Source organism: Lissotriton vulgaris, chromosome 8, assembly GCF_964263255.1.
Source record: "Lissotriton vulgaris chromosome 8, aLisVul1.2, whole genome shotgun sequence".
NCBI lineage: Eukaryota > Metazoa > Chordata > Amphibia > Caudata > Salamandridae > Lissotriton > Lissotriton vulgaris.
Window position 1 is genome coordinate 1,456,911,488 of NC_141696.1, and position 26,003 is coordinate 1,456,937,490.

The following is a 26,003-nucleotide window of genomic DNA, read 5'->3' on the forward strand; positions in this document are numbered from 1 at the left end:
CATTTTTTTGATCACCAAAAATAAATATGAGTTGATGGTTTTGCAAGCATGGGGTCTACATGACATTGACATTTGTCTGCTTTTGTCAGTGCTTTGGCTATTACACACAAGCTTTTGTGAAAACGAGCCATACACATGTACACTATCTTTTACTACTAGACATTGGAATTTTTTTCTCACTAGATTCTTCATTGGGCACACCTTTAAAATTAGTTCTGAACCCTTTCCTTGTATATTTGATCTCGAGTTAATGTGGTGCTTTGCATAGCGTACAAAATACACTGCATATTGGTTGCATTCTGATGCATGCATGATGGCACCAACCTAAAAGAAAAGAATGTGAATGAAACACAAAAGCATCAAAGATGATTAAATAATTAGATACATGGTAATAAACAAGGTGTAGTTTGACGCATCTTCTGAAACTCTGAAGTGATATCATGGATTGATCTTGTGATTCCCACTGTCTGACACAAAAGAACACAAAAACACATTCAGGATAGATCTCAATATGATTTATTATTTATTTCACCAGCCAATGAATTTAATAAAAGCTGGTAGAGAGGGACAGCCTCATTGAGTTTACATTTCACGTCATGGAAATCTGTGGATAAAAAAAAATATTAATAGTAATTAGCTTGTAATAACAGGCCATCATGTTCCTGAAAACAAAACATATTACAGGTAGCAGCAAAAGGTGTTTTGGTCTTTGCAAATCTTGTGGTGGGTACTATTTGCGGTGAGGGTACAGTTTAACTGTTGTATTATGTAATTGTGGGTCAAAATCTTTTAATTTAATTTACAGAAAATGCAAACAGCCGGCACTGACCATCAGGAGCCAAAAAATGTCCAGTATATTGTTTCAGTACTTAGGGGTTGATGGAACTTGTGGATCTTCACTTAGTGTAATTCCAAAGAGTCACACAACAACTTTGCAAGTTTCTGCGGAATTCTGCCAACCTGTGGAAATAATGCATTTTACGCTGTTGCAATGCGATTTAACGCCGGTAGCTCATTCAACGCTGATATATCTGTGACAATGCCAAAGCATGGTGCGCAAGAGCATGTGGAGTTGATTTTCCTGCCTCTTGATGTGCAAATCTACCTGAGAAGCAGCACTCTAATCCTCGCTACTCCCATGACCACTCGTGATAGAAAATCACACTGGTAACCTATATAAAATAAATTTTGTTCAGTCAGCTGTCATGAACTGGCTTATTTTCCATTGTTATATGATTTTAAATTTTTGTGAGTTACTGTAATACTGAATAATGTAATATTGGATGAGAAGAGGATGGCATAGTGATTTAAAATATAGAGTTGAATCTTTCAAGAAATATTGGTATCGCTGTCATTGGACATTATGAAACTGACCCACTACACACTGTGGCTTTTCTGGTATCCAAATGTCATTTTTTTGATCACCAAAAATAAATATGAGTTGATGGTTTTGCAAGCATGGGGTCTACATGACATTGACATTTGTCTGCTTTTGTCAGTGCTTTGGCTATTACACACAAGCTTTTGTGAAAACGAGCCATACACATGTACACTATCTTTTACTACTAGACATTGGAATTTTTTTCTCACTAGATTCTTCATTGGGCACACCTTTAAAATTAGTTCTGAACCCTTTCCTTGTATATTTGATCTCGAGTTAATGTGGTGCTTTGCATAGCGTACAAAATACACTGCATATTGGTTGCATTCTGATGCATGCATGATGGCACCAACCTAAAAGAAAAGAATGTGAATGAAACACAAAAGCATCAAAGATGATTAAATAATTAGATACATGGTAATAAACAAGGTGTAGTTTGACGCATCTTCTGAAACTCTGAAGTGATATCATGGATTGATCTTGTGATTCCCACTGTCTGACACAAAAGAACACAAAAACACATTCAGGATAGATCTCAATATGATTTATTATTTATTTCACCAGCCAATGAATTTAATAAAAGCTGGTAGAGAGGGACAGCCTCATTGAGTTTACATTTCACGTCATGGAAATCTGTGGATAAAAAAAAATATTAATAGTAATTAGCTTGTAATAACAGGCCATCATGTTCCTGAAAACAAAACATATTACAGGTAGCAGCAAAAGGTGTTTTGGTCTTTGCAAATCTTGTGGTGGGTACTATTTGCGGTGAGGGTACAGTTTAACTGTTGTATTATGTAATTGTGGGTCAAAATCTTTTAATTTAATTTACAGAAAATGCAAACAGCCGGCACTGACCATCAGGAGCCAAAAAATGTCCAGTATATTGTTTCAGTACTTAGGGGTTGATGGAACTTGTGGATCTTCACTTAGTGTAATTCCAAAGAGTCACACAACAACTTTGCAAGTTTCTGCGGAATTCTGCCAACCTGTGGAAATAATGCATTTTACGCTGTTGCAATGCGATTTAACGCCGGTAGCTCATTCAACGCTGATATATCTGTGACAATGCCAAAGCATGGTGCGCAAGAGCATGTGGAGTTGATTTTCCTGCCTCTTGATGTGCAAATCTACCTGAGAAGCAGCACTCTAACCCTCGCTACTCCCATGACCACTCGTGATAGAAAATCACACTGGAAGGCTTGCTAGTGACCAAAAATCATGCTTGGGAATGCCAAATGATGTTAATGCTTGCCAGCTCGCTTGCTCGAGCTTTCACTTTCTTCTTGTTGTAATCACATTGCTTGAACTGGGAAAAAGTATGCAAAGTGGCGATTCACAGAATTTGTCCGGAACTCTATGGAGATTGCAAATTGCTCTAAATCTATAAGTGTAAATTCAAATTCTGCCCTGGTCTAGTATGTATCTGGTTAACATCAACATATTCCATATGACAATAATATCCACCCTTAATTCGTCACCAAAGATGTCTCCATTCCATCGCCATCCCTTTAAATGTCCGTGACTGCACATATCCCATCTAGATCATAAATTGTCCACCCACTCTTCTTTAATGCATTTCTAATAACTTCCCAAATTTGGGCTTCACTTACCAATTCCATTGTTCTGATCCATTGATTCTAAGCACCCTCAAGTACCTTGGACAAGTGATCTCCCCCAGTTTGGTTGCCAAAATACTCAGACATGTTCATCTCATTTTTGCCTAGAGTGGCTTGTGTGGCAGGTAACAGTCATTTTTAATGTATATTGAATTAATAACTAACTGTTGTTACGGTCATCTCTAAATTAGCCTTTCAGTTCCTCCATTTAGCAGATTGTCACAAGGGCCAGATTTGACAATTAAGTGCTGGTTCCGAGCAGCGGAAACCAAAGGCTCAAATTAAGCACTGGATATATTCGGGCTGGAATGTAGTTCCAATTTACTGCTATCTTTAAAAGAGTTTCCTTCATTGCTTCTCTGGGTGCACTAGCTGCTGACCTGCTGGACACGTCATTCCATTATCTGCCAGTCAGTTATTGCCCCAATTCCTGTTCTCAGCACTTCTATCCTGCATTTCATGAATTGACTGCATCATATTTATAAATCTTGCACAAACCTCATTTTGCATCATCCTTCGCAAGTATCCATCTCTGAAACTGAGTCAACCACTGTATTATAAATGTAGTTGCAAATTGCACTTGTAGGTAGAGTGACTGATGCCTGCATTTATGTATGTACATTACTTAAACAGTGAATTGCATATTTGATGGTCTGTGGGGTGTCTTGACCATATGTGCGATACCAGGTAGATTTAAGGCCAGTTACAAGTCAGAGATCTGCAGCTTTTGGATTCTATTCATGAACAGTCTTGGTGGAGCATTTGTGGAATGAGTAGGGCTCAATCTCTCTGGTAAGTCTGGTGATGTCTGAAAAAACGTCAAAGGCTTCCTTGCAAAGGGCACTTTCACGGGATTCTTGAATGTATGTATGTGAATTTACATAACACAAAACTAGCACCAAACCAATAAAGAGAATGATGAAGAACGGGGAGCAGTAGATCAATTAGAGGGCTGGGTTGATTGGATAGAGGCAGGCTAACTGGTGAACTCTGCAGATAGATGTCTAAGTGTTGGTGATAGGAGAAATAGAGAACGTGGCAGGAGGAGCTACTTCGGCCCGGGTTTAAAGAAACAGAATTGTCAATAATATGGTAGGCTGTGTACTAGATTAAGCTGTGTGCACTTTGTAATTGAGGATAGTAAGTCCCTTAACATTAGAGTTTTCCTCTATATTTTTTGTTCTTGAATCTCAAATGAATGATTAATTTAGAATTCCCAAACCATGGTTGTGGCTGGAAATATAATGGTTAACAGGTTTGTCTGGCTAGGAGCACTAAACAGCCTGTCATCCTTTACTAGAATCATAACATTTAATATGGATCTGGCCATTTAGAATTTAGTGGATAGGGTACCCTGCCACAACGGTGGTGGTGTACCCTGTTCATCAAACTGATTGCCATTCCTCTCTATTTAGAGTTGGATGAGCAGCCAGAATAAGGCTAATGAAGGCCTCCATGGTGAAAACATTAGGCCAATAATCCAACAGATATACAGCCATTGTTCTAAATATCTCGGACCTTTCGTGCTATTGAGAGCAAGCAATCTTGCACATACATTTCCGTGTTTTGGGACCACCAGGAATTGCCTGGTTGCCCACCAGATTTTTTTTTAAATTGACCCCATACCCTGGGAGCAAATTCCCAGAGTGCTTGGGCTATTAGTCTTCTGTTTTTCAAATACAAACCCCCACTTTGGGAGTTAGTTTTGAAAAAAAAGGTAGCTAAGAGGCCAGCTGAAACATGGCGGCTGCTCAACAGATTTACAGTGTCTTCAAAGTAGCCATCAAAGTGGCGGTGGCACCTCTCAATGCACTGAGGTCTGCACCAGGCAAGGAGGGATTTCTATATATGGCTGGCGGTATTCTGCCAAGCTGGCTCAATGTGTGACCTCCACCCTGCTGGTAGATGGCAGACCACCCACCATAACTCTTAATAACCCCTGAAGAATGGGCCACTTAAAAAAAAGTACGAACCTCTAGAGGTTTCTGAACCGAGTAGCCAGACTCTGCTTCAACTAGAAGAAGTTAGATAATAACACTCTGCTTTAAATGCTCCCCAAATTTGCTGATATTTATTTCACTTTTTCATTTCCCCCTCAAACACTATATTTTATCTTTTTCCATCAAGGCAATATCAGAGACTTAATCAACTTAAAGTTGTTGTTTATTTTGTATGCTAAGGAGCACCATTCTTGAAACATGATTTGAAAGTTGGAACTTATCAATGCAACTACAATTTGTTTTTGAAAAGCAAAGGTGCAGATCATGCTAGCTACTAATTTTCCTTGTTTTTGTGGGTGGCAGTGTATCTTCCAGCTCTTGTGATCCTGGGAAACAGCAAATGTTGCCAATTTAACAATTTGAACCTCAGAGAGCATATTTGATCAGTGAGGTGGCTATGGTGCTGGTCTTCATGGTGGTGGCAGCTCTCTCCCTAACAATTTAAAGTGTAGTTTTGGAAAAAAGCTTAATGTAGTTTTGTGGGTTTTTACTGCTCAATTCTAATGTTCAATCATGGATAATATATTGCTGTAATTCAATCAACTACACCATCTAAAACTATGTCCTGTTTCCAACAGCAGTAGCCATATGTGAATGTAACATTTGGCCCTTCACAGGATGGTCCCCATATTCGCCCCAGGTAGTGACCCGTTATAGTTAGTGAGATCAAAGTGACCCTGCTGCTCCAACCACAACATGAGGGGATCCCTTTGCTCTTACCACAAAATGGGTTCATTTAGAAGGGAAAGTGGTATCATGAAGCATATATGATATGATTACATTTACCTACTTCTGGTTCTATCGTGCGACCCCTTGCTTACCATGCTGGAATGAGTGGTCCAATAATCGTCCCTTTTATAATTGCAGAGAACGAAGGAGTCCAAGCTCTTCTGTCTCTTGCTGTACACAGAAATAGGGGATTTTAATATGTTAGCTCATGTTTGTAGCAGTTTTGCGAAGCCTAAAAAGTGCAACTAAGTCATGCAATTATCAGGTATAGTTACCTACACAGGCTAACTCTCTAAAAACAGCACCTGTCAATGTACTGTAATAAAAAAAGACACAAACATACAGTAATAGAAATGCATTTACATTTTCCATGAAATTACAAAATTAAAATTCAACAAACTAAAATCATTGTAAATTATATTGAATACATGCTCCAAGTGTACCTTATGCAAGAGGAAACAACTCAGCGTGAAGCATCTAAACACACACAATAGTTCAGAGCAAGATACACACCAATGTAAATAAAAAAACAGGTGCAAATAATGTTTGACTCTGAGTACATAACAGCACCTTCGAGATGAGTACAAATTGCACTCACCCCTGTATTTGAGCACACAATTACTATCAGTTCTTACCCAGGCCCTCATTATGAGTGGTCAATTAATGCTCCCTTCTTTAGATTTGGATGAGTGTGTGCTCCTCAAGGGATGGAGGCCCCATGAGACCAAGACAAATGTATGCCAATACTAAAGATGAATTTTAAAGGTCAGTTTACGTTATTTAGCCACTCTTTGAGAATATGGCAGAGTGTGCGAAAACTATATTTGATTTATGCTCATTTTCATTTCCACCCCTCCTAACTCAATTAGGCAACCTTATTTAGAGGTGGGGGATAGTTTCTACTAGTAGAGCCTTAGGGGCATATTTATCACAGAGTTGCTCACCCTTCCACCACGCTATGGGTCTCAAGAGCTACACAACTCTTACGTTCAATTTATCAATCTGTGTAAGGCCATCTTGAATGGGTGGCAATCCATGGGTGGAGTGTGGATGTCCCATGCATCCACCCATAGATTTTGGTGCATTTCCAAAATTACGTTACTGGTAAACCTGGGAAGGTGTTGAAATGCTACACATCCCCATTTGAAGTGTTATGATGAGAAATATCTTAATTTGTTCTAGTTTATTCCTCTTTTTATGTGTGCTGCTTCTGCAGCATACACAAAAACAGGGAAATGCCTCAGGGGACATCATGAATATAACTACTCACGCCCCCTCTTATTACCATGGAAACAAACACACAACCACTCACATACCCATTCACAGACTCAGATGAGTTTTCATATACCCACTCACTCCTCCATAGAGGTACTCACACCCACGTGTAGTACAGCCATTCACACAACCATTCACTCAGCCATACATCCACACATACAAGTCACTCAGACGAACAGTCACTCACATAGCCACACACTCACACATACAACTACTCACACACACACTTATTTACCTACACCGTCACTCCACATACCCTCGCTCATCCATACAGCCACTGACTCACTCTTACAAGCACTCACACACCCACATAATCACTTCATACCCATTCACACGTACATACAAGCACTCACGCATACGCTCAGTCACCCCTACAGCAATTCACACAGACACTCACTCTCTGATACAACTGCTCACACACCAACTCACTAAACCAAACACCCACTCACTCATTCATACAGCCACTTAAACACCCAGTCACTCACTCATATAGCCATTCAGATATCCACTCACTCACCCATACAGTCACTACGCACCCAGATACCCTCCCAGAGAGCCACTGACACCACCACTCACTCACACATAGAGCCACTGACACGCCCTCCCATTCACCAAATTTGCTACTCACATTGCATCTCCCTCACACACACAGATACTCACCCACCTATATACTCAAGGAAATATATATATATATATAAACCAAGGTATCTGATTGTTAATTCGAAGGGTCTCACGACAGAACTATGAAGCTAGAAGCTGATCTGGTTTGCAGCATCAACTATCCTCAGTCTGAGCTGTTCCTGGAGCCAAGCACTGATGATCATTCTTATGCAAGAGGTGTGCTTCAGAATGGCTATGAGATGCATCGTATGAAACTTGGGGGCATATTAACAATGAAGTGGCGGAGCACGGCATTAGCCTCCTTGGCTTAAGAAATAATGTGGTGCAGCCCTGAATTTCCCCAGTGCTGGGGAAAAAGTAGCAGCCTAGCGCCAACACAAGCAACCTTGCGCCATAATGCAAGGGTGTCTGCATTGAGGGGAAGATTGTTTATGTGCATGAAGGCCTCCCTTCCTGCACATAAACAATCTATGAATGGGGTTTGTAAATTGTATGTGTGTTGCCTAATGCAACACACTTAGAAGTTGCAAAACGTTATTTTTTAAAAAATGTTTATGTGCAGAAAAGTTCACCTTCCTGCACATAAACAATCAATGGCCTTTTGCTGTTTCTATGTATGCCGCACAAAGCCACACACATGAAAACAGAAATAACGAGGATAAATTTAAATTTCTCCTTGTTTTGCCTGTTTAAGACCAGGTTTTCCGTGGTCTTAATTTTCGTGCTGCCTCCTATTTACACCACCCTTGTAAATAGGGGTCAGCGTCAAAATCAATGGGTGTTGCAGTGGAATGCCCACAGCAACACCCATTGTCCTCTCCTTTCACGCTAAGTACAGCTTGAAAGGGTGCCTTATTTACAAGGCAGCATTAAGCAACATTAAGTGCCTTAACAAAGCCCCTATCGCCACTGCAGTGTCACTGAAAGTGACGTTGTGAATATGCCCCTTGATTTATGAGCTATTTTCTGTTAATTTTTAGCATAGCGATTAGAAGCAGCGATAAGGTGTTAGGATGCTAGGAACTTCCTAGCCATGTTAGGAATGTTCATATCTTTTTTGTTGACTATGACATATACACCTGCATTCATATTCTCTTTCTGCTTGTTTACTGTTAACGCTTGATGCACTAGACTTGAGTTTCAGAACATTTTAAAGTTTCCTCTCCTGTATGTTGAGGGTTAGTAATACCACTCTGTCCCTGAACTCATCTAGTGGGACTGAACGTGACCAGGAAACACCTCCTACACAGTACTGCTCAGTGAGTTGACTTGAATATAGATTGCTGTCCAACTGGATTTCTAATTCCTAATGCTGCTTTAAACTGAGCCCTTGCACCAGAGGGTTAGACATGTGACCTTTGCTGCTTTATTGTGGCAACAGATCATGACACAGTCCAGTCCAAACTGCAAAGTCAGGACCTAAAGCAACCCAATGTTATGGTTTGTATACTTATTAAGTTCTACGTGGAACGTGGAAGGTGACATTGTTAGTGAGTGACATGGTTTGGTTTCAATGCCTGAGCATTCTTTTGAGAACAGTTTACTGTGGTCGAGAAACTGGACAGACCTCTCTCCTGTGCATGTGGAGCTTACTCATCATTCAAGAAGCTGCTACTACATTCCTGTCGGCTGTTTCATGCTTAGGTGCACTCAGGAGAGGCACACTACACCCAAGACCGGTTTAGGCCTGAGGAATATCATCAATCGGGTGCTGCTTGGTTTCAATGGCAAGTGAGCATATGCTTTGTTAAGCTCACTTGTCTTGTCTGCATGCTTTGTCATTCTGTACTGTTTAATCATGTAAAACCAAAGTACTCAAGGTCTCCGTGAGTTGGTCAAAGCTCCCTGTGTAAACAGAATAGTGTAAGGATACTGGGAATATATAAAAGAAGGTAAGGCAAGTGTCTGTAATGGCATCAACCCCTGGAATGGAAGGAAAAGCAAGATTAAAGCTGAAAGGTAAAGGAGGAGGAATAGAAACGAAGGAAGGAAGGACATTTCTTTTACAGAACTGGGAGGATAGCAGAGAAAGAGACAGGGAACAATACTACAAGAGTGGGAGAAGACTGACAAGAATGCAGGGTAGCAAGAGAGAGAAGGTGATGCCAAGATCAGAAACCACCAAACAAGTGGGAAGTTCTGAAACACACGATCCAGAAAGACAGCTGATTTCTTTGACGGGACCTTGATTAGAAATCTAGAGATAGATTGGTAAAGAAGTGAGGCCACATCCGCTCAGGCCCCCTGCTCTGCTCAATATACATACATAAAAGGTCCAGCCAGAGAAAGATAGGGAGTGACACATCAGCCCGTTGATAAAAGGGAGGTAAAGGACGCCCATCTGCCTCCAGAAAGGCCTCTCGGGCACCCACTGGGCCACTGGAGGCATCTGAACAACATAGACACCTCCCAACTCGCCCCCCAAGGCTGCCCATAAAAGCAGCCCACAGCTGAAATTTGGATATCGGCCTATCAGCCATTGCCCGAGTGGCCGCCTTTCCAATCCGACCCTGGACTGGACACCTCCGGGCTAAGAGAATCTTACAGAGACACACATGCCAAACTTGCAGCAGTCAGGGAAACAGAACAGGGATGAGCGGGAACTAGCGGGACAAGCACTCGATTCTGCCATGCTTCTGGAGGGGTGTGGCCAAGCCAGGAGCATGATCACACCTTCGTATGGCTTGGGAAGAGGCGGCCAGACTGGGCAGTGGTGTAGGGGAGGCTAAGTAAGTAAAGTACAGACTGGCAGAGTTATACATCACAATAACAGAAGAGTAACGATTATTATATCTTTTTTTGGTGCGCCAAGTTTGGTTTTCCTTTTGAAATTAGTTTGAGTTTCATATTTAGTACGAGGTAAGGGGATAGATAGAATTATACCGGCCAAAGGATTTATATATTGGTATATATTTTTCTTTTCAGCAAAACGTTCTAAAACATAATTAACATGAATTCATAGGAAGGAAAGACCTGTCAGGGAAGGACAAAGGAAACAATAAAGGACTAGAGAGTAAAGACCAGTCTTTCTGAAAGTGGCAGAGGACTAGATAATGCTTACTGAGGTATTGTTGGAAGTGAGATACAAGGTAGAAGAAAGAGTGGAGATGAACAATATCTTTACTCCAGGATACAATACATACCTCTGACTCTCTTTCCTCAGCTCCCGGCCGGTTAGCCTGAAAAAAAGAAGAGCAAGAAGAAGACATAACAATGGTTTTGCGCTACGACAACTAAATCAATGACAATAACGATTGATAAGCAAACTGTGATGTACTATAAAGTACTTCCCCTACAACTACTACCTTGTAAAGAATAACCAAGCAGAATAAAAGAGGGTTCACTTATACTTATACAGTCCAGACTGATTAAAGACTGTACAACCTGACCAATGGAGTGAATCTAATAACTGTGAATTTACTCATCAAATTATTTCCTTTCTAAAATATGGTTTCAGTGCTGACCCCCCCTTCCTGTTTGAAGAGCTGTGTACATTGCCAATGTATGTTGGCTCTCAAGATTCCATGGGTTCTGTCAATGCCTATTACATGTGAGAGTGATGAAGATCTTACAAGAATTCTCGGGTTCTTGACATGACCACTTGACTTGGCAGCCATCCTTGCACTTGTGTGGGAGAATTGCTACCCTCAAGCCACAAGGCTTTGCCTGGCTTCATTGGTAAATGGGCACAGTGTGGTTCACTCCTCTCTCTTCCCCCATTGGGACCCTCGCTGACAAGCACGACTACAAAACCTGCAATACATACACGCAATCCTGAAGCACGATCATCACCCAGCCTTGACTCTCGAGTTTCTGCAGGAGAAAAAGAAAAGACAGAGTTTGACCAATACACTCTCTCATGATCCTGGCAAAGACAGAATTACATCAGTGTTAGTGCACTAATCCAACAGAAGCACATACCTATTTTTAAAGGATACTATCTGATTTTCTGGCTAAAGGCAAATTCGAAGGTACTTGGTTTAATGTCTCATGTTTTAACCATGCTGAAAATGGTTCACGGAAGGAGTAAACCCTCAAGGCTGATTCAAAAACTATACTAAGTTCTTAAGATTTTCTTGAGGTGGGATAAAGTGAACCTAACCTGGAACCCTGGAATATTAACATAGTTAAGCTAAACTTATACATTGATTGTCAATAGATAAGTCACACAATCCCTAGAAGAACAGGGCAGTAATGTTCATGTGCTGATATTGTGTCGCTATTAACAGCATTACATTTTCGTGCAGCAACTGAGAGAAAGGTTGTCAAGAAGACATAAACCAATGAAGGCAAAGCATTAATAATGGTCGTCAGAGGTAGAAATGTATTCACCAGTCAATCTACCCTCATTCACACTTTTCTACTGGGTTTTACATGTATCATACAAGAAAAGTAAAGCCTTGTAAAACAAACGTGTCAGCATGCACGGTCAAGTTACTGGACTATTCAAAAGCACAGGACTATAGGAGCCTTCCAAAGTCCAATGTATGGCAAGGTAAAGCATCCTGCCTTTTGGCTTTTTACTGATAGAGGGTAAATGTAACCATTTTCTATAAGAAGCGGGGAATCCAGGCAGGGGGACGGGGAGGCGAGGTGGTGAACGGTAAAAAGAAAGGAGGTGTGTGTTAGTACGGAACCTTCCTACCTTTCAGGTGTCCATTATCTTTTGTTCTGAGAAAGTCTGTTAGCTAATTGCAGACAAGTATTCTTGAGCCTCAATACGGGTTCCCCTGATTAATCCCATGGGTAAGACGGTATATCGGATCCCTCATAGTCCATTTGTACCAAGTTATATGGTCTAGTCCTGCGGCCTCTTATGAACAAACTCCACAGCTCTATAAACGTCTCCAGTCGATCATTCTGCCTGGCTGCAATGAGGTCACAAACTCCAGATTTACACATTTCCTTGAGCAAGGAGTCATAGGATGGACAGATGTTAGTGCACCACAATCTTAGGATACAGATTTTTGCTGTTGCCAGTGCCATGGTTTGCCATCTGTATTGTTGATTGGGATTATCCGGGCATTGGGTAGAGTCATGAGGAAGAATCATTTGAGTTGTGACGGGTCCTCTAAAAGGACCCGTTTGTGCAATCATAATGGTGAAAGAAGTCCAATGGGTTAATGCAGGGCATCCCCACAGGAAATGAACAATGTATCAGTCCAGGGGCCCAAACGCCTTACATGTTGCTTTGGAAGTAGTAAGGATTGCTGTAGTCGGAAGGGTATTCAATGTCATTGCTGAAGTATTTTAAAATATTGTAATTTTAGTCTGGCTTTCCTGATATGGCCATCATGTGTGGACTATAGCTTTGCCAATCCTCATCTGAATATTGTATACATGGCCTATTTGACCACCAGAATTTTAAGGAGGGACCTCTGGTGTAAAGTATTGACAGTCTGGCTGTATTTGATAGAGAACAGACACCACCCCTTTGTGTATAACCAATTTCTTCAAGTGGTCCAGGACTGAAGATGGGATGGGAGGAGCTTGTCCTTTTCACAACCAATATTGTATTCTCTGGTAGTCCCAGAAATATTTCTAAGGTAGGTTAAATTGGGCCTGTCCTTCAGTAAAGGATTCACATGTTTAGTCTATAAGCAAGCCAGCTATAGAAAAGACACCATTATTGCTTGGGGCATTCCATAAGGGATATTTACCGTCTATAAGCATGAATGTCTTACACCCCTCCTTCCTCTTCCTCTCCCTTTAACTCCCCTGACCAACCTTTGCCTACAAGACCTGCCGCCCCTCCAAGTCTTACCTAAACCTCCCTCCCCACTCAGCCTACCCTTTTCACACACCCATCCCCCCTTCTCAAATGCCTTAATTGTGACTACCCATACGACTCTCTGACTGTGACGATATCAACCTGAGCTACCCTGAACACTACCTCATTGTAACCATGTATCATGTTACATATTTATCTACGTATAGCTGTCTTTTATCGCCTAACTTTCCCCCCTTGCCTCTCCCCATTCCCATACCCCACTTATTCTCTTGTGATTATAATTTGTTTGTTTTATTGTGTATTATTTAAACTGATTTTTATCTTTCTGTATTGGTTTCTGAATACTACTTAATTGTAAATTTCCTATACTGCTATGAAAACCCATGTAAAGCCCTCAGATACCCCCGGGTCCAGCCAGCGCTATACAAAACATGTTAAATAAATAAATGAATAAAAATAAATACTTTCAGGAGTGTATGGGCTTTTCTCCAGGCATAGGGCATGGTGGCCAAGACCGAATAGGAAGAGAGGAGGCAGTCAGGGACATCAGTGTAGAGCATTCTGGATTCACTTATATTATGCACCCAATCAGGGCCGTTACCATTGCAACTAATTTCTGGGTATTTAGGGAGGTGTGTAGGATGTAACAGAGGTGCAGGAGTTCTGATGATGCTTGCCAGTAATTTGTGATGCTAGGGAATCTCATGCCACCTTTTACAGTTGATACAGTTTATATCATAGTAATGAAGCCAGAAACCGGTCCTAGGAAGCTTGTTTCCGGTCGAGGGAAGGCATGGCTTGGCAGTTCGGGCTGGACTGTTCCCATGAGGCACAGGGTCAGACTGATTTGCATATGGCCATCTCTGAACTGGGGTGGCAGAGTGGGCTAAAGAACGGTGATGGATTAAACCCAGATCTGTTGACTGGGTGTGAGTGTTTGATTGGTTCAGATGCTCCATCCATCACCACCCCCTTTTGAACCGCTTTATTTGTACTTTGAGTTCTGGCAGGCATTGAATAACATAACATAAGATAATAAGATATCAAGATTTGCCAAAGGTGGTCTGTCTTCTATGTTTACAATGAGATCCCAACAGGGCGTATAAAGTGAATAATTTGCACAACGAATCAAAAGGTGATGAGAAATTAGATTTTTCTATATTTGATTTGGAGTTTCACCTAAAATTCACTCCTAACTTAAAACCATTTTGTTACCCATGAGCATAGCATTTGCATGGAAAACGCAACACCAAACCGAAGAAGGGTTCTGCTAACTGTACAAATGTTTGAAGAGGGCAGAAACACTAAATCGTATTCACATTCTCATACAAGCACCATATTGAAAATCTACATGTGTTATCAGCTGTAGTCAACTCACGCAATAGCAAATAGTCAGTTATCCGTGACTCTAAGGTTTGAATGAAAGCATAAGAATGCTAGGTTGTGGACACACATTTTGCATATTGAGTACTTGGATTAACCTTGTCGGGGAATTGCAGGGGCTTGGTGAGCATTTAGGTTGAACAAAATGTGAATTGTCCTCATTGCTCCCGAAAGGATAACTATAAAAGCGGACACTGTGGTGTGCCACCGATGGAAAAGAAGGGTGGGGTTGAACTCACTGAGACATTCACTAAAGCAGGTGTAATGGACCCATCTACACATGCAGAGCAGGTTTTATCACTGTATGATGTTAATTTTCAGATGAGGAGAGTGAGAGTGACAGTGTGCCCGTCGCCACATGCTCAAAGGTAGGACTGCAGGAGATAATCACACACGTGACATGACTTGCACAATCACCAAATGAGTGGAAGAGAATTGACAGAGGGGTTTAAGGAGAAGATAGAATGAATGAGTTGGCATATTGTTTCGGGGAACGGATAAAGAGAGAAAATGAAACTGTTACACAAAAACATTAGGTTTGAGATGTTGAAAAATTGAGAAGAAGGAGTAAAGAACAAAACACATTTAGTGTGAGATAGTCATGAAGGTAGTTGCTGTTGTTCGTGGTGAGAAGTGTTGGCCCTGCCGGGTGCACAATCAGCATGCCACTGCTGCGGCGCTAGTATCATTCCCTTCACCCCACATATCCTTTACTTTCAATTCATGTTTATTTGTTTGATTAATTAAAATCTTACAAAACAGATATATATTTAAAATATCTTTAAGTAATCAGATTTTTAAAAACGTCATGCATTTCATAAAAACGAAATCTAATTAAAATTTTCTTTAAGATTTTTCCCGATCACCGATAAAATTTTTACAAAAGCAGAGTTCATTGGTAGATCTTTCGGGTTTAGACAAGCCATTACTGCTTGTCTACAAGTCCTTATACCTCGGGCATTAAATAACCTCCTGAGGATTGCTTTCCATCTGTATCCATTGCAGAACAAAGACATACCAAGTGCAGAATATCTTCTTGTCACAGTTTACATAGCCTACATGTCATATTGCCCTCAATGGCCTTCCATGGTGGAAGATGGCACAAGCCTGGCCAGAGTCCAAAGCGTACACTTATAAATGATCGCTTACTTTGGTGGGACCATGGAGTTTCAAGGTATTTTTGGACTTGCTTTTTTTTATATTCGTTTATAATTGGCCATGCATGCTTCCTTTTTACCAATATTTCTTTGTCTTTTAGCAGCGATAAATGAGTAACCAATTTATTAATTTTTTTTTAAAGCTTTCCTGGGTGATTGTATTTTCCCAAATTGCTGTTATTCCAAATTCTTCTTTTGCTTTATTTAGATAAGCCCAGGCTTGAAGTTTACGATTGTCTCTTACTTCTTGCCATAAGGCTCGGGACAATTGATTATCCTGGTCATTTTTTACACGGTTCCAGACTTTCAAAATTTGGCCTTGACGGGCGTATTGTTGATTGTTTATCCCAAACTCGAGCCTTACTTGTGCCTGTGAGGCATTGCATGGTAGCTGGAATAGTATTTTGTATGTTTTTGCCACTGCGTTGTTAATTAAGTCCGCATCCTTACGATTTAGGGCTTCAGCACCGTATGTTAAGGTCGGTAATAGTTTAGCAGTTATGATTTTTAGTAAAGGACCGTATGTCAAGGCAGTTAGTTTCTTTTGTATGGTTCTAAAAGCCGCAATCAAGCTATTTGCTTTTCTAGTGATATCTTTCCTCTGGGGGAGAAAATTTCCATTCTCATTAAATAGAACGCCGAGATATCGGTAGTTATCAACTTGCTCTAGCTGAGTTTGTCCCAGCATCCATTTGTTTTTTTGTCTTCTCCTCCTTGTGACCACCATTACTTTTGTCTTTGCCTCATTTATTACCATTTGATTATCCTTTGCATAACTAAGTGTTCGATTAATTAGTCTTTGCAGTACTACTTTTGTCTGACTCAACAACACCACGTCATCTGCATACAACAAATTTGATAATTGTGTTCCTGCCAGCCTTGGTGGATGTGAGTTCACTTCGTTTAGTGCATTGGTGAGGTCAGCTAAAAATAAGTTAAAAAGTAATGGAGCAAGGACGCAACCCTGCTTAAGGCCACGCGTCACCAATATTTTACTGGATAAGGTTCGCCCATCACCGATGCTCACCCTGACCCAGTTTTCGGAATACAGTAATTGAATAAGGTTCAGTAGTGAGCCCGGGATTCCATAATCTTCAAGTTTTTTCCGTAGAAGAGACCTGTTTACAAGATCAAATGCTGATTTAAAATCGATGAAACAAAAATAGAGGGACTGTTTACATAAAAGTGCCTTATCCGTTAAAACTGATAGAATTAAAATATTTGTTGCAGTACCTAAACCTTTAATGAATCCGGTTTGGTTTGGGGGTAATATTAGCTTTTCTTTAACCCAATCTGACAGAGTTGCTAGTAGAAGACCCGCAAATAGCTTTGCATCCGTGTCTTGGAGTGTGATCAAGCGATAATTTTCTGGTAGTTGCCAATTACCCTTCTTGTAAACGGGAGATATTAATGATCCTCTCCAGGATTCCGGTATTTGCCTTGTTTCGACAACTTCATTAAACACCTTTGTCAGGTAAGTAGCCCATAGAGCCGGGTCCTCCTTATAAAGTGCAAATGGTATTCCGTTGGGTCCCGGTGCTCCATCCTTTTGTTTCTTTATTAGATTGGCTACTTCGATTTCTAAGAAGACTTTTACCAGATCCATTTCTTGCCCTCTTTCGGTCTGCAATATTTGATTGTTCTCCTTGGGGCTGAATTCTGATTCAGCAAATAGGGTCTTTTTAAGGAATCTTACCCAATCCTCTTTTGTTATTGGCAAGGCTACAACGTGTTTGTTAGATCTGTTAAGATCATTAATTATTTTCCAAAATTCTCTAGAGTTTGTGAGATTACTTGCGTGAAAGATTTTTGTCCACAGTTCCTGCTGGGCTTTGTTTTTTGCAGACCACAACAATTTTCTCAAGTTATTGTTCACACTTCTCAGTTGATTTCTAATTTCCTCGTTCTCTGGTAACCTGGTTAGCTGTTTCCTCAGTTTGTTACGGGTCCACCTTATTTTTTTAATTGTGTGTGGAAGGTTAATATCAATATCTCTTTTTACACTTATCCTTACTTGGGTTTTCCTACTACTTGAAGTACCTTCATCCAATTCGATTGCATTCTTGGTAAACTGTTCCCATTGTTTAAGAGTAGATTGGATAGATTGGTCATTAAAACATTATTGGACCAATTTTTGGGCCTTTTTTTCCAAAACATATTTTTTATCTGGTTTCCAAATGAGTTTCCTATGGTTAATCGTACTGATTTGACCTTGGATAGTTAAATAGTTTTGGTGTTTTGGAAGTTCAAAATACATTTCTAATATTTGCTGGCTATGGTCACTCTCAATTACATTATATCCTTTACTTGAAAGATGAGAAACTCTGTGGGATTTCAATCCTTATGAGGTAGACCGCCTGCACTAAGAATACACCTGTGGACTACAACCGTCAAGAAGAAGCTGTGCCTTATGTAACCGCTGCCTGTGAACCCTTGCTGGCTGTCCTGTTCTTACAAGAGCTGGTGGTATTAGAGCCCAGCACACCCCAGCAGCAGCACTACTGTCCCTTCTTCAGCTGACAAAGCAGGAGCCTTTTGACACTCCTGCTCTATTATGGCTTCACCACTGAGGTCCATAATGAGCTAGAGAGCCAGCATCCTTTAAGGTTGATGGAGCGCACATGTGGTACTCGTTCACTCCATGTTTAGGTAACTGGTGCTGTGGAATGTACTGCATTTCATAGATAGCTGTTTACAAAACAAGGGGCCTAGTCACATTGTTTTATACTGGGTAATGGTACCATTCTCTTTTCTTTTCTCTTTGCCCAGCACTTCCATTCTCTTTACCACTTCGTCTGTTTAAAATAAGAATGACACAACTTTGAAGACTAGAGAGAGCATTTTCTGCCTTCAGCCATAATTTATTTGAGTAGACTTTTAGTTAAAGGAGAAAAACTCAAGTCTAAAGTTATACGTTTTGCACACAAATTGTTGTGTTCTGCCTCCACTGGAGGTGGTTTTGTGAAGACCAGCCTTAACCGTCAGCATAGAGAGATTAGACATGAATGAGTAAATAACAAGAATACATTTACACAACTCAGGGAGATAGCGTTCTGTACCTAGTTGCAGTCATGTGATGGAGTCAGATGCATTGATCATAGGACACTAATAGTCCCCCTCCATACCAGCTCCTCACCAATCACTTGGTCATTATATATTTGCCTGTGACCTAGTAGAGCACTCTGCTGCTTTTTGACAAGGGTCAGGCTCTATAAGTACCATAGACACATACATATATCATGAAAGATCATCTCATAAAGTTTGAGAGAGTGAACCGCATCGTTTCTGTTGCCTCATTACCTCCACTCCTGCTATACAGATCCCCATTCAAACCCCACTGCAGTGCATTGAATTTCACCACACTTGAGGGCATGTATCTTCTGTGCACCTACAACTGCCTTTTTTGAATTTCACACTTTGATATTTAAACCCAACATTTCACAACTCTGGTTGCCATCTTTAATTGCACAATTGAAACCACTTTTAAGAATGAAAAACTGAGAGTTTTTAAAAAAGGTCATACAGTCAATGTCACAATAAAGTCTTGGTATAGATTTCATTTTTGGAACATGACAGAGCAATTTGCGTAAATCATTTATTAGAGTGTACAAATGTTATTGCATTTTGCCAGAACATACCCTAAACATAGTTTTATTTTGCTGACTCTTTCAAAGACCCTCCAGATGTGAGCTACCTTGGAATAAACACCTTCCGACTCATAGCTAACTAGAAAGGACACATGAGTCACATGGACAAAATGAAGGAATACATTTTGTGAAAATAAAACCAAAATCTAATTCTGTGTTACACCCTAATCACCTTTGTGTTCGCTTTTTCCCCCAGAAGGTATGGGCAAGCCTACATTTTTACCTTGATTAACCTTATTTTCAAGTTGGCTGATCTACAATGTGGATAAATTGATTATACATTACCTGGGGCAGATTCAGCAGGCTGTACATTCAAAAGCATGACTCCTATAATAAGGACCAGCGCCACGCCATAGAACACCTTCTGAGCCATGGTTTAGTGCAGTCTCCTCAATTTAGTCTGTCAGATTCTGGATGTGGATTGCTCTTCAATACTTTAATGCCACTTTTATATCCTCAGATCTGTTTGTTTAAAGGTTTGATATTTTTGCATACGCATAGTCTCTGTCAATTAAGCCACATACTATGGTAGTTAAACTAGTCAGCTGTTGTATGGTACATTGCCACACAGGATGATGTATTTTACTATGGTTGCCAAAGGTCCCCACTGGCACTCAATTTTATGGCACCACCATGAATCTTGATCCTGATTAACTGCTTATTGGCAGGTTATGTATGCTGTGTAAACTGTGCAAGACAGTTGCAGCCCTCTTTAAACAACACTAATGGGATGTCTGGCTTTGCTGCCAGTGAGAGAGCGAGACAGAATATTGAGATTATATGATTGTGAATGTAGTGAGTCAGGGCTCTATGTGCGTTGGGTGCTCAGCAAAACTGACTTTAAAATGGGCGCCAACCAGGCCCTATCTTTCTGGTCTTTAACTTTACAAGCAAACACAATGATTTCTTTCTTAACAATGAGTAAATCAAACCTTGAAGCAACCAATTCAATGAAGCATTCACTTTTAGTTTCACACATTTTACTTCACGTTGAACTGTGTAAATGTACCTATTTCCTAAGAGCGTTTCATTCACCTAAGTGCTGTATTTCTGTATTTTTGTTTTTCATGGGATATATTAAAAGCCTGTACTGCAAACTGAGTTGGCTCTGTTAGTTGGGTGATTTCAGAAAGTGGATGGGTGTCCATGATAGTGTGACAGAGTGTTGAGGATAAATGCAGTGTGAGGTTCTGAGAGTGCCATTATTTGGGCCATACTTTTTAGGTTTCTTCAAGACATTTTGTTTACAGTTAGTAGGCTTGGAGCTTTTCCATTAATTAAAATTGGTGGGCTTCAAAGCCCCTCCCAATTGCTTGCTTCCTGCTGGTTAGTTCTGCAGTCTTCACTTCCCTCTTCTCGCAATGTGAACCTCCCCTGGAGCATTGCCCAAGTACTTGTGTCCTTGCACTGCACACATTTTTGGGGCTGTTTTTTATTTTTTGTTGAGTCACTCTACAGAGTGTATCTTTCCTAGCTGACTTTTTTGTTTGTTTGTTGTGTTAGGCTTTCCAGCTTGGCTTTATTTCTCCCGGAAGTATGCATTATCTGTAAACAGGCCTTTAAATCTTGTCTCATTTGCTGTACATTCAAAGACAGAGGTCAAATAAGACAGAGGGTTTGTACTCTGAGAGAACTCATTGTTTACTTTTCTTCTGCTGACTTCAACGCGAGAAAAGGCATGTGTCAATCTTTCTATTGAGTTCCTATGCAAGAGAAAAGGCTGTATGATGGTATCTTTTCTAGCACACAACTGTGCTGATATTTCAGAATACATCAGAATGAGAACAATAGAAATTAGGTACTTTTTTGTAATTCTGGAGGGTGGTGAAAACAAATGTTTCAATACAATATCATTTGTGTGCAGCAAAACCATATGTCTGTGCAAATGTAATGCCCATTTTCAATTTTCAATTGAAGATGTGCTGTCTGTAATGGAAGTGAACTATCACACCATGCATAGTCCACACTACGTTTCTCTACTTTACACTACTCTCTACCAAAATCTACAGCACTTCACTCTATAACACTCTGCTCCACTCTATGCCCTTCCATTCGGTGCCATGCCACGCCACTCCATTCCATGACACTCCACTATACGACACTCTACGACAGGGCTCGTTACTTCACTCTACACCACACCACTTTACACCCCTTCGCTCTTCCACTCCATTCTGTCCCACTCAACTTCACTGTACCCCAACTTAATTTACCTCAGTCCACTTCACTACAGTCTACCCCACTCCACTGCATTCTACCATTCCTATCTAGCATACTCTCATCCACCCAATCTACTCCAATCCACTCAATCTACTTCACTCCACAGTTCTCCACTTCACCCTAATCTACTCCACCCCACTCTTTTACACTGCAGTCTACCCAACTCTTCTCCACTCCAGTCTATCCCACTTTTCTCCTGTTTAGTTTATTACACTCTACTCCACTCAAATCTACCTAGTCTATACCACTCCAATCTACCCTGTCCCACTCTACCCTACTCCATTTTATCCCAATCGCTCACTCCACTCTACCCTACTCCAGTTCACCCACATTTCCAACCTCCATTCTACCCTACTCCAATCTACCTAATCTACCCAATGTACTCCACTCCAATCTAGCTCATGCAACTCTACTCCACTATCCCCCAACATACCATACTCCACTCTACTCCAATCTGCCTCACTCTACTTCAATGTACACCACTTCAATCTACCACACTACACTCCAATCTAACCCACTCCACCCCAATTTCTCCAACTCCTATCTAGCCCAATCTACTCCTCTACAATCTACTTCACTTCAAACTACCGTACTTTACCCCACTCCACTCCACACCACTCCAACCTACACTACACCACTCCAAACCACCCCACTCCAATCTACCCCTGTCTACCCCACTCCACTGCATTCCATTCTACCCTACTAATCTGCCCAATCTACCCTACTCCAAATACCCCTCTTCACTTCAATCTCCAACCTCCAAATACCCCACTCCCTCCAATCTGCTCCACTCCACCCACCCCACTTCAATCTAACCCAATCCACCTACTCCACATTTTCTAAATCTACTCCATTCTAATCTATCCCAATATACCTTGCTCCACTCTACCCCAATGTACCCCGATCTACCGAACTCCTATCTAACGCAATCTATCCAAACTAGCCTTATCTACCCCAATCTATCCACATTCACCCCACTGCACTCCAATCTACCCACCCCATTCTACTCCAATCTACCCCACTCTACTCTAATCTACCCCACTCCACTACAATCTACCTGACCCCACTCTCCTCTACCCCACTCCACTTCAACCTACCTCTCTCTTCTCAATCTACCGTCTTTTCACCAGTACAGTTCCCCCAATCTAGCACAGTTTAGTCTGCCTCACTCTATCTTAATGTACCCCACTTCAATCTACTCCACTCTACCCCACTACACGCTACCCTAATCGACCCCACCTTATTGTAAACCAGTCGACTCCACTCCATGCTACCTCAGTCTGTTGTAAATTAATCTAGAACCCTAGTGTAATTTTCCCGATTCATGCCCTTATATAGGCATAGAAATCACTACCATATTTGGTCCAAGCCATACAGCCCAAATACGGCATGGCTACTTCCACTAAGTTCCGAGAATACACAACAATTTCTTGGAAAAACCTGCCTTCAGCAGCTTGGGACTTCCCCCAGCTTGAATATTAAATTCTCCACGAACTCCTGGCATTTTCTAAGAATTTAGCCTTTGAGTGACGTTATTAAGTCCAAACATGCGTCAAACTCGGCACCTTCAAAGTATAAACATGCCTAGGTTTGCCCAGACAAACACACGGTGGTTTGGATCAGATCGACTTCTACTTGCCCGACGCCCTGCAGCAGCAAGTGCCGAAGGAAGCCGACCCTCCAACTGACACACTAAGAGAGACGCTATCTTTTCTCTGGCCGAGAAATCCAGCACTAGTGTTTCTTGGCTTACCCTTGCGGGTATCTGGGAAATCGAGTCCTGAGAGAGATACAAGACCTCCTTCATTCTAAAACCAAGGTACGGAGCTGATTAGACCTCTTAGAGAATTCTTGGAATAGATTCCTGGCAGAGAACTACTATACTTAGGCTACTCCTCACTTACTTCTTCCCTCGTACTAGACTGAGGTTAGGTACACCAGGGTAGGTGTATTTTAAAAGCACCAGTTGAGTACTTTTAGTCATCATTTTATCACTGTATGTATTTTATACATTTTATGCACTTTATGGCTTAGAAACCATATCATGCTTTTACAGTACTACTGTATAATACTGTTCGTATTATATGCCTTGTACTTCATAACCAGTATTACAATTGTAGCAGTTCATTTCTAATGCTTGAGAAAGAAGACTGTTCAATAAATACTTTTATTGAAAATGCCCGTCTCTCTATTTCTCCGCATCTCTGGTGAAACAAAGCATGCACGATTGACTGAGTAAAAAAGTTATCTATTGTTTCCGCGACTCTAGAGATTTAATTTCTTATTCTTGGGAAACAAAGTTGGCATGTTTATTCGGTTTTCAGAAACTAATCCCTTCTTGTGAATTCGAGAAAGTTTCTAGTGACCTCTGAGCTAGCTGGCACTCACTATTAAGTTTAATATAATCGGTAGAGACCTAGTCGACTTCAGTCCTACGTCTAAACTACAGTATCTATTATTCCAATGCACAGAGCCTATTGAGAATATAGAAACTACACTACATGGTGCCCAACGTTTTGTAAGGCGATAATTTAACGCTAGATACTAGAGTAACTCAGTCGTGCTTTTCACACAGACCCCTTTTTCCCATAAAATACTCCAATAGACGTCTGGAGTGGGTAAAAGGTTAATATCTGCCAGAACTAAGTAGTCGACAAAATGTCAGAAAGTGACGATGAAAGGGATTGTGCTGCAACAGCAGCTCAGGCTGTCTTAGATGACACAAATCTCCAACAAAATGAGCCGGATGCAATAATCATCCCGGCAAATGTAAGAAAATAACTATAAAACTTATAGAAAATGGGGTATCATCAAGAGGTGGTAAAGTAATCTTTTTATAGAGGCACATGAATATCGGCAGACAGAGGTATTCTATTCATGGATTATATTTCCTGAAGCAAATGCAGTAACACACGAGTTCCACTACTACAAATTAGAGAAACCTCCAGCGGAATACGTTCCTTTCGAGGACGTTGAAATTCCATTAACTTACCAGGAGCATCAGCTCTGGTTTAAAGGCGCCCTACAACATCAAAATCACATTATCCGGTAGACCAGGAGCAACATGGCCGGTACTAGCCAGCTACACACCACATCCTGACATTAACTGAATGACAGGACCAGAACTGTTAGCTCAGCTGAAACACATAATTAAAATACACCGACAATTGGCTCAATATGTCATGCAGACTTTAACGGTCCAACCAGCTATAAAAATTCCTCCGCACACCCCTCACCAGGGGAACACAAATAAAATAACACTACAGACTATACAATCAGTCATTGGCAAATTACCCGCAAAGAGGGAACAAGTTCCGTTCTGGTTAGCTCAAAAAATTACTCAAATAGAGGCAGTATTTCCTGATAGTACACCTCATGAGAAACACAGAATTCTGACAATCTGTTTACCAATGGGGATAGCACCACATGTGGAGGACTGTGACACTTGGGGTACAGTCTTTGCTTCAATCTACACAAAAACACATGGTGTACCGTCCATGGTGGTGATACCAGATGTTCTGAGGCAGATTCAAAATGAATACGGTCCAGAACGCCCTTAAATCTAGGTATGAAATTACTAAAAGATTTCAAACAGGTCTCGGCTATACTATTAGCTAACATTAGAGGTGAAGCAGCATCCGTGGCAATCCGCCAAAAGTTAAAAGAAACAGATATAACAGACCAACCATATGAGCTTGCTAGAATTATTGAAAAATCTAATGAAGAATTAGGAAGAGATAGTTTGGGTGGGAAACCAGTAAAACCTGAATTAACAGAAAATCCTGAAAAGGTATTTATTAAAAATAATCTCACTACTCCTAAAAAGAAGTGGGAAAAGACTAAACAGACTCTTCCTAAAGAGAAACGCTCTTAGTCCAGAGGATCATCTCCCCAAAGGGGAGGTAGGTCTCCCCAACGGGAATCCTCTGAAAAAAGGTATAACCTTAGGAATAGGGCTAATTTGAAAAAAAACGGACAGATATCAAGATAATGATACACGTCTCTCTCGATCTTTTCAGACTTCCTCGCAGAAATCGGAAAGAAGAGGACGGTCAGAACACAAGGAAGAACGCGTCAAGTCCAAAGACAAAGAACCGGTTCACCAAAGTAAAAACGCTCAATTTTCAAAAAAGAAGGTAGCAAGCTTAAAGATCAGACATGCCGAGGATCTTGAAGACACAACTCAAGAACGGGGAGTGGGCTCAAACAATGCTAGACAGCACAGCTGAAGTCACCATAGATC

At 40.9% G+C, this 26,003-nt stretch overlaps 2 long non-coding RNA genes across 2 annotated transcripts in view; one reads left to right on the forward strand and one right to left on the reverse strand.

Moving 5' to 3' along the window:
• LOC147698912 (uncharacterized) overlaps positions 1–26,003 on the forward strand; it is a 776,736-nt gene that overhangs the window by 543,165 nt on the left and 207,568 nt on the right. The window lies entirely within an intron of this gene.
• On the reverse strand, positions 1,911–19,957 carry LOC147698916 (uncharacterized). Its single transcript, XR_015299238.1, has 5 exons — positions 19,829–19,957; positions 11,392–11,438; positions 10,769–10,804; positions 5,822–5,900; positions 1,911–2,014 (listed from the first exon to the last, which is right to left on the reverse strand). It is a non-coding gene; the product is annotated as an uncharacterized LOC147698916 (long non-coding RNA).